Here is a 10,113-nt window from a genome sequence, read left to right on the forward strand (position 1 = left end):
TCCTGGTGTAATAATTTGTGTCTTTATGTTATTATTTTGTGTGCTAAGTGTTCTGTTGTTACACCACTGTACCAATGAAGGAGGAAAGGAGGAGGGGTTGGGTGGGGTGTGGTGTGCAAACTAACATGTTAAGCCCTGTCACGAGTGTCCAAAACCAGTGGTTGTCGATGGTTACTATCTGTCATATTTGTTTTTTGTTCAAAGTTGTATTTTAAATCAGACCGAAGGTCTTCATTTTTGAAACGTTCACATTTTTATAGCTAGTATTCGTTATGGTTTTTGCTCGTTGTTGAAGGTCATGATTTGACTTGCAATTGTTCACATCTTGTAAGTTTTTATCAGTCATGTATGAAAAGCAAGTCTAAGTCGTTTGTTTATCCAGTCGAAATGTATTGGAGACAGTATATATATTAAGGAAGAAATTAGAGGCACCAGTAGTTAGATAATCTAACCTCGTATATTTAACTGAAATAAACCAGTCAACCGTTTATTGTCGTTATAAATGTCATTTAACCTTAAGCACCTTTTAAAACTGTTTTAGTTAGAATATTATGTAGAGAATCATTACTTTAAGGGCATTTAATATCTTAAATATAACTATTCTAATTAGATATATTTTCATCTGATATTGGACGGAAGATGTTGCCCTTTTAAGTAATATAAGTTACGATTGTTTGTAAACGCTTATTACACAGCCAAATGGATGCACAAAAGTAAAAATAGGAGTCACAAATCCAATGGAATACAATTATCTGCCCAATTTTATTGATTCTGTAACGTTGGTTCAAATATGACCAACTGTTTACCCAAAATCACCAGCAACGTATCAGGACCCACCAGCACAGAATCAGGACATGTCTAAACTGAGAAAATGCACAATTTTAATAAATTGCACAGGTTTTTCACAAAATAATTTTGTCGTGTGGATTTGGGTATAGAAAGCGGACTCCAGGAGCATTTTTGTTTTATTTTTTCAGTTCTAGATTTTCTAAAAATGAGCACTTTTGTGTTACGCTTACTGCAACAGTTTAGAGGGTCACATTTTTAATTGGTTGCCTATAAACCCATAAGAAACAAAATTAAAACATCTCAACTGTTTCCTTCCATCGTTTATGCGAGAAAACGTCAAAAATCGTCATTTTCGACCGAATCACCAGCACAGAACGTTCTCTCGCAGGACAACCTTATCCACCGTGTAGTTAACAGTTCCGGACAATAAAGCCTATTATGGCGCATATCATCTTTTATTTTAGCATAAGTGGTGTAAATCTTGAAGCATACATTCCTAACTCTCTCCAACATGAGGTTTGTTTTAGTTTTATGTTGTCTGGTTGGTATGTATTAGCAAACATTTCATGAATGTATATGCATTTGTTTATCATGGTTAAATAATTTCCCAAAGTAGTTAAATTCAAAGATGTACGACAATGCCACTGATTACAGATAACATTTTCAGTTTTCGAAAACAAATATAAACTTTAAGGTAGTATATGTAGGTGGTTTTACATGAATTTTATGATACTGTGGAAGAGGCATTTATTTGATTAAGAAGTAGTGTCAGATGCAAAATATTAAAAATATTTTGTTATTGTTATTTCGTTTTTCAGTATTTTACGTATGTGGACGTTTTTGCTTTAAACATTTACATACAGCCTGCATCATGTTTTTCAAAGAACTGGCAAGCCCTGAATCCAGATCATGCGTCTAACAAGTATATCTAAGTACCATGATAAATTACTTTTCTCAACGGCGTACTTTATTTTGAACCAAGGGACAAATTGTGTCAAGTTTGACCTTAAAGAACAGGAAGGTACACAGTCCTGCCAGATTCAGCCCATGAAAAGCCCCCCCCCCCCCCCTCCGAAAAAAAACCCGGGTGCTGTGCAAAATGCTTTATATTTCTTACAGGTCTGTAAATCACTAGGACGTAGATGTGAAACTGTATTGTAGGTTATAGTAGGGGAATGAAAGAGCAAACATAAACATTTATGGGTTCTCCTAATAATAGTAATTTCATCATGTAACCGCTACTTTCCCTCATTTAATTTGAGTTGAAGCTATGTAGCATACCATCTTCAACTAATTTTTTCTCGCCAGCCCTTCTGTAATTTTCCCCAAGTTCTGATTTCTTATGTTTTCTTCATGAAGGGAATGTTTGCACTAGTTACTGTTTCCACTCCTCCAGTAAATTCAGTACCGCTCCTGCTGCAGCTATTTAAGGCAAAATGTGAAGTGATAATTCTTTTGTTTTTCCCATAGTATTCCCCGAGTCGTTTTAGATTCCACAGCGTACAGCGAACTGTGATTCATGTTTGAGTATATTTCAATTCCTACTTATTTCGTAATATGCAAATAAAAATCACATTACCTTTAAATCAAGAGAATATCCAGTTCTGTACTAGATATTTAGTTATTAAAACGTATCACAGATAGTTGTTTAGATGATGGACCGGTAAGGGAGGAAAATTCAATATTTGTTTGACAAAGATTTCAAAAATCATTATGTAATTAATGTAGTATGTACAATGTTAAACGCAAAAGATTATTATTGTAGGTCTGTTCGCCAGAGTGACTGGTGTTATCGACTGGGCAGCAGCTATAACTGCAGCAGGAGCGGCTTCCAGTGCAGTTACATTGTATTTCCGGTGGAAGTATACTTGCTAACCTTGAAAGTGCCCCCGGTTATAGCGTTGTGTGTACGATAGAAGTAGAAAACTGTATTAAGTATCCACTTATAACACCAGAGTCACGCATTAATGGCGGAATCATTAAATCTCCTCCAGTTGTAGAATCGCCAGGTCAAAGGCAACAATTTGTAAGTAGCAGAATATCATTACAGGTCCATGTGTTGATCTTCTGTTCATTTAAATATGAAACATATCTTTTAAAGGCTTATGCATTAACAATTCTCACTAATGTTTCAAAGTAGGTATGTTTTAATTTGGTCTGAAACAATTGCGCTATTACAGTACTGGTCTTACAACAAAAATCCGATGGAATAAAACGCATGTAAAAATTTACTGTTAAATATAAATTCAGAAATCGTCATACGTACGAAAGTATGTGCATAATTCATTGTGGACGATGCATATAATATGAATAACTTTCACACCTAGTTACTCCATTCTTCTGCACAATATATCATCTCCAGTTTCAACAGCATATATACTTTTTGTTTCTTCTAAATTTGCAGATAGCACATAAAACCGGGGATAACGCAACTGGTACATCCGGAACTGCATCCTGGTTTATATTGTCTGCTAGGAAGACAGCAGTCGTCATGTGGAGTTGTCCATACAGTTTTGATTTACACAGCAACTGGCTAGGGGTTGGACTTACTGAGATAGCATATGCATCACAGAGACTGGTTCGAGCAAATGTATTATGAATCAAGCGGTAAAGGATTAAATTTTAGACGCGGAGACTATTACTACCATACGAGAACAATTTCTATAAAGGACAGTCAATTTGAAGTCGTCGGAACTATGGGGACCAGTCAAAGTCTAAAGCTCGAATCATCGTGTTTACAAATTGCTATATATTATCGAAATTTAATAACTTAAAAACGTTTTAAAAAGATATATTTACAGTACAATTTAGGATTTGTAAGTGATTGACTATTCGAGTCGCGCATGCGACAATAATACTTCTACGTCACTGCGTTGCCAATATTGTACAACTCCTAAATTCTACTGTTAATGTGTTATACCATATTCATGAACTTTTTCTCCCGGTCCATGCCAAAGTTTAAGGATTTCTTCTTTAACGAAAGATCTGTGCGTACATATAAATTAATTAGTTCTCGAAAATAATGGACGAGGTAGAGCTGTTGAATTTGCTGTATATAGAGGATGGATTGAGCCAAATGTATTACACCCAAAAGGTATATTTATTTCATTGGAGAGAGCTTAAACTCTAAATGCTCTTTTTTACATAAATTATGTTCTGTTGACGACGAAGTCTTTAGCGTTTTTCCTAAAAAAAAATATGAAATATTTGCCATGGGCGTTAACGAAATAAAACAATAATTAATCAATCATTGAATGCACACTTGGCTGAAATATGTACAATTTTCCACAGCAATGTTTAACAACCTTTGATATATTCATGTTATGCATGTCTGGACATATTGGAAAATTATCCAATAGGTTTCAACAATTTTCGGGATTTTATTATGTGACGTTGAAATTGTATTGCAGACTGGCTCCTCCTCTTAATACCTCCGTTATATTAGGACCACGATCCCGCTACGACCTCAAAAATTATGAAAAAAATTTGAAATCGTAGTAAGATCGTAGTGTTCGTGGTACGAACGTGCCGAGGTCTTTATGATCGTGGGCATGCCAAAACATTCGTAGTGCAGTTGTGGCCAAAACGAGTCGTAGTAGAAACGTATGAAGGTCGTAGTAAGATGGGCGTAGAAGCATCGTATTGGAAATCGTGGTGCACTACTACTCGTAAAGCCAATAGAATAGATTTTGCTGCGACCTTACTACTTTTTCACTGCGACTATTCCGATTTCACCACGTCTTTATTACGCTTCTCCTACGATATTGATACGATCATAATACGATGAGGAAGACAACAGTACGCTGCAACCCTAACCCTGACCTTACTACGATACTTCTACGTCCTAGCCTCATTCTGTTGATATAAAAAACAGATGCAATAACTTCTACCTGTAGTTCAACCATGCACAAAAATGAGTAAAAACTACTTCTACAATTTTAAATTCATCTGCACTGTATCGATTTGGCTGATCAGGCTACAATTTTAATTTATAAGACGAAGATGAAGACATACTAGAAAGCGTACTAGGTCCTGTTGGGTGACTCCAGATTAGGCATTACGACCGAATTAACTTTTTAAGGATGCCTCCAGAAATGTTTCATAAACTTTTGAACAAAGTACTCGAAAACAGAAGATAGACACCCGATTCAGAAAGGCACTAGATCCCGATCTGAAAGTTGCTATTACCTTAAGGCAATTAGTTTCTTGCGATAGGTATCCAACCCTTCAGCACGATTTAAGAGTCACGCACAATACTATAAGTACTTTTATTCCGTTAGGTTTGCCAAACAATTGTACAGAAATATAAAGATGAAGTCTTATCCTGTCCAACAGAACCAAATGAACAGCGGGCTATTGCCGAAGATTTTCAGAGAAGATGAAACGTGCCACATGTTTGTGGTGCACTCGATACAAAGCATTTTTCTATTAGATGGCCGCCTAAAAGCGGATCATTGTTTCATGTCTATAAAGGTTTTTTCGGTAGTGCTCCTTGCTTTGGTGCATGCAGAATACAACGCGGCAGAATTAAAGGAGTGTTTGGAAGATAAGACTATTGGATTTCCAGAATTAGATCCCTTAACATAAGGACGACCTGAACATGACATACTTCATCTTTGATGACACAGGCACTTTTCTGAAAATGTTTTCCCTATATACCTCAATAGATTAAGGTATATATTAAAAAAAATTCAGGGAAAAGTGCCTGTGTTGGGTGACGGTGGATTAGGTTTTTAAAACTTATTTGATGAAGCCATGTTCTATAGCGTAGTTACAAAGTAGTGGGAACGTAGTGGTGTCGTGGTTTGATCGTAGTAGACTCGTATTGAGATCGTAATGCGATCGGGAAGGTCTTGGTAGAAGCGTACAGAGATCGTGAAAGTAGTGGAAAGGTCTTATTAGACGTAGCAAGAGCGTGGCAAGCTCGTAACATGAGCTTGTTACTATTGTAGCTGAATTGTAGCAGGATCTTATCGGGATCACAGCAAGGTATTGGTATGGACGTGAAAACGAAGAAATAGTGAATTTTCAAGCCGATCATACCACGATCTCACCGCGATCTTATTTTTTATAGATCGTAGTGGGATCTGCATAGCCTTGGTTTAGTGTGACGGGTGCTTAAAAGCTTACGATACAACGGTGAATTATTTACGAAAATTTGCGTATATGTTGTGCCTTGTCAACATGGTAAATTTATACCAATACCAATTTGATAAGTAACAAGTTTGCATATATAATGCGTTTGAAAATATAATTGATCCTCATTAGTGATTATAGATAGGATTACTTAGCAACACAAATCAAAGGAACTTAAAAGTTTATCATGTAAAATTGAGAATGGAAATAGGGAAGGTTTGGATGTTACTGAATTACCTTGTTTTAAAAAAATATCTTACTTTAACAGTGGACGTAAATATGCATTTAATATTTGTTGTGTGATGTTAAAAAAAAAAACACACCAATCCGATTCGAACAAATTGTTCACTGTATTGATTGATTGTTGGTTGCTTAACGTCCAGTGACAAATATTGTATGCATGTTCAAGACTGACATCATTAAAATGTTGTTTTGGTTTTTTTTTAATTAACAACATACTTTTTACTATTGAGAACGTGCCTTTCTAATTAAAAGATCATCTGTTCCTTTATTTTTATAAACCACGATTTCGAACAGGAGATTTAAAAGAAGTTGGCATTGTCCTTAAACTGGTGTCCTTTCAATAGAAAATTCGAATTTTGGTTGCCATGATAACTAAATCTATCTTAATGAACTTGAACTAAAGGATACTACAAATGCAGGTATATATGTCTCATATCTAGACTTACATCTAGCAATTAACAATGAAGACCGGATGAGAACTATTTTTTTTTACAAAAAAGGAGATGATTTTAATTTTCCAAATGTGTACGTTCATTTTCTGTGTAGGTATATCCCGGTATCGCCTGCATATGGAGTAAAAAGCTCCCAGTTAATACGATATTCCTGATCTTGCGTTTCCTATCGACAATTCCTTGACAGAAGGTTACTGCTTACAAAAAAAAAACTATTAGGTCAAGGATTTTAAGTTGAAGACATCCGTAAGAACGTTTTATGTATGATATTTAAGGAACAGGGTTTTCGATATCACAAACTAGTCAAAGTATTTACTTAATTTTATCATCGGTAAAAGGACATCATTCGTAAATATAAATCAACATGCAGACATCTTATACGTTCAGGTATTTCACATCCAATCTGTAATGGTAATATTCTATGCCAAGCACAAAAATGTCGACATTCACTTCAAGAGCTAACCAAACCTTTAAACAGACTTATTCAGAAGGGATATAGTTACGATACTGTTGTCAGGTCATTATAAAAATGGCATATTTTGGTATGAATATTGATTCACTCATAGGGTCTTTGCATCGAAAATAAACACATTTATTCTAAAACCAGTTGTTGGTATGATACGGGTTATGTTCTTCTCATATATTTTATGATGGTATGATACTAAACCCCTGACGGGAGGGATTGTGCTTGATTTTCATATTATGAAGACATAATCTTTAATCAGTTTAATTGAGGTCTGGAGCTGGCATGTCAGTAACTGCAAGTAGTCCTTTGTTAGTTAATGTATCATTGTCATTTTGCTTAGTTTCTTTTGTTACATATTCGGACAACGGACTCAGGACTTCTTTTGAACTGAGTTTTACTGTGCGTATTGCTGTGTGTTTGTTTATTCTACATTGGCTAGAGGGGAATTGGGGGAGGGTTGAGATCTCACAAAACATGTTTAACCCCGCCGCATTTTTGCGCCTGTCCCAAGTCAGGAGCTTCTGGCCTTTGTTAGTCTTGTATGTTGTTTTTGTTTTATTTTAGTTCATTTATATGTTTTTGAGTTTAGTGTGACGTCCATTTTTACTGAACTAGTACACACTTTGTTTAGGGGCCAGGTGAAGCCAGCCTCCGAGTGTGGGATTTTCTCGCTGTGTTGAAGACCCATTGGTGACCTTCGGCTGTTTTCTGCCCTTTGGTCGGGTTGTGGTCTCTTTGACACATTCCCCATATCCATTCTCAATTTTATATATATGTGTCACAGATGATCACGAATATGTTCCACTTGTCTTAACTGCAGTCCCGTCCTCTTTTCTGCATTGTGAAAAAACCCCGAATGCGAGTTATTATAGGCTGTATACTTGTATCAGCAACACGACAGGTGCCGAAACTGGAGCAGGAACTGCTTACCCTTCCGGAGTACCTGTGTACACCCCTTATTTTTGCTTTAAAGGGGTGCATGTAGCGTTTGCTTTTTTCAGTGTTACATTTTGTGTTCTTTTTTTTTGTGTTTTTTTTTAATGTTTGTCTTGTCTCTGTCCATAAACTCTTGCTTATCATCTGTCTTAGAAAAATTGAATGTCATATCAAACATCCAGTCAAGTCTGACGTTTAGAAAATTTACATGTTCCGATGTTATTTAGTTATGTAATAGGGTTAAACACATTCACCAATCCACTAATTTAACATTCCTAACCACTGTTTCGTAACTATATTTGAATAAGAGAAGCACTACAAATGTGATAATTGGAGCTGGAACTGCTGACCTAAAGCAACTGTGTATACCCCTGTTTTTGAAAGGTTGATGATGTTTTTTATTGGACTCAAAATTTGCCCACTTGGTATATTCCATCTTTTAAAAAAAAAACTACGACCCCAACTCTTCAAGGCAATGATGACCCAAGATAGACATGATAGATTGCACAATTTTTCTTGGTCCCTTTTGTTAATAAAAGTCCTCCCGTTTTCAAGTATTAATACAACTTTGGCTATCAATTCATTTTGGTTTGACTGTTCCTAATGACATAAATCTAGAAAAGCTCTCCGGAACACATCGAGTTTACATTTTTAGTTTATACATGACGAATTACTGTTTTTGTTCTGGTAATCATAGAATCAATGCAAACTGTGTAGACAATGTCAATGTCTTTTTGATATTTTGTGTCGTTTTTGGTTGCTGTCTCATAGCCCAATCTATTCTTATTCGTCCAGATAAAAATGTATAACATCCCGAATCTACGCCTGCATATATATACACTTCTTCTTATTTCTACTTAAAGATGAGTGTACTAAAGATTTACGGTTTATAATTTGTATAGTTTTCACTTGTACAATTATTATTATTATTAATGTGTGCAATAATAGTTCCTATTAAATAAAGTCTATAGAAATAAGAAGATGTGGTATGAATGCCAATGAGACAACTCTCCATCCAATTCACAATGTGTAAAAAGTAAACAATTATGGGTAAAAGTACGGCCTTCAACACGGAGCCTTTGCTCACACCGAACAGCAAGCTATAAAGGGCTCCAAAATGACTAGTTTAAAACAATTCAAACAGGAAAACCAACGGTCTAATCTATATGAAAAACGAGAAACGAGAAACACTTAATAACCACATCAACAAACGACAACCACTGAACAACAAGTTCCTGACTTAGGACAGGTGCAAAAAAATGCTCTCTGTTTTAATATCTATCATGACTTTATAAAAATAAGAAGATGTGGTATGATTGCCAATGAGAAAACTGTCCACAAGAGACCAAATGACACAGAAATAAACAACTATAGGTCACCCTACGACCTTCAAAATTGAGCAAACCCGAAATGACAAATGTAAAACAATTCAAACGAGAAAACAAACGGCCTAATTTATGTACAAAATAATGAACGAAATACAAATACAGCAACAAACGACAACCTGTGAATTACAGGCTCCTGACTTGGGACAATCACATACAGAATGTGGCGGGGTTAAACTCGTTTGAAGGCGCCAACCCTTCCCCTAACCTGGGATAGTGGTGTAACATTACAACATAAGTTAGAACAAACTATAAAAATCAGTTGAAAAAGGCTTAACTCATCAGATGGATACAAATAGAAATACATTTAACAAATACACAGAGTGGATGTGGGCGGGTACTTATACATCTACACAACAGAAAGACACTAAATACAGATCTGACAGTTCTCGCAGTTACTGACAGCTAGTTCAAAGCCAATAACAGCTAATGAAAAAAATCATACATCTATGACTACAAAATCAATCAGTACGCATCCAACATCCACTGAATTTAGTAAAAGAAAGTGTTAAACAGTCAGAGAAAAACATGACCTTGTGCAATGCCAATACACAGGAATCGACAGATTGTAGAGCCATGAATGTGCATATGTATATAAAAAACAATATTTAGTTTGATTTTAATTTACTGATAATAAAATCAATATTAATACCAATAAAAACAATATTCAAAGATCTAATTACAGCGTTGAATTCGTAAACTTTTA

At 35.5% G+C, this 10,113-nt stretch overlaps 1 pseudogene; it reads left to right on the plus strand.

The window, feature by feature from the left end:
- The first annotated feature begins 1,300 nt into the window (after positions 1 to 1,300).
- Positions 1,301 to 3,563, plus strand: LOC127718770 (tereporin-Ca1-like; annotated as a pseudogene).
- The last annotated feature ends 6,550 nt before the right edge of the window (positions 3,564 to 10,113 follow it).

Source organism: Mytilus californianus, unplaced genomic scaffold (genome assembly GCF_021869535.1).
Source record: "Mytilus californianus isolate M0D057914Y unplaced genomic scaffold, xbMytCali1.0.p SCAF_10, whole genome shotgun sequence".
In the NCBI taxonomy this organism is placed as follows: Eukaryota; Metazoa; Mollusca; class Bivalvia; order Mytilida; family Mytilidae; genus Mytilus; species Mytilus californianus.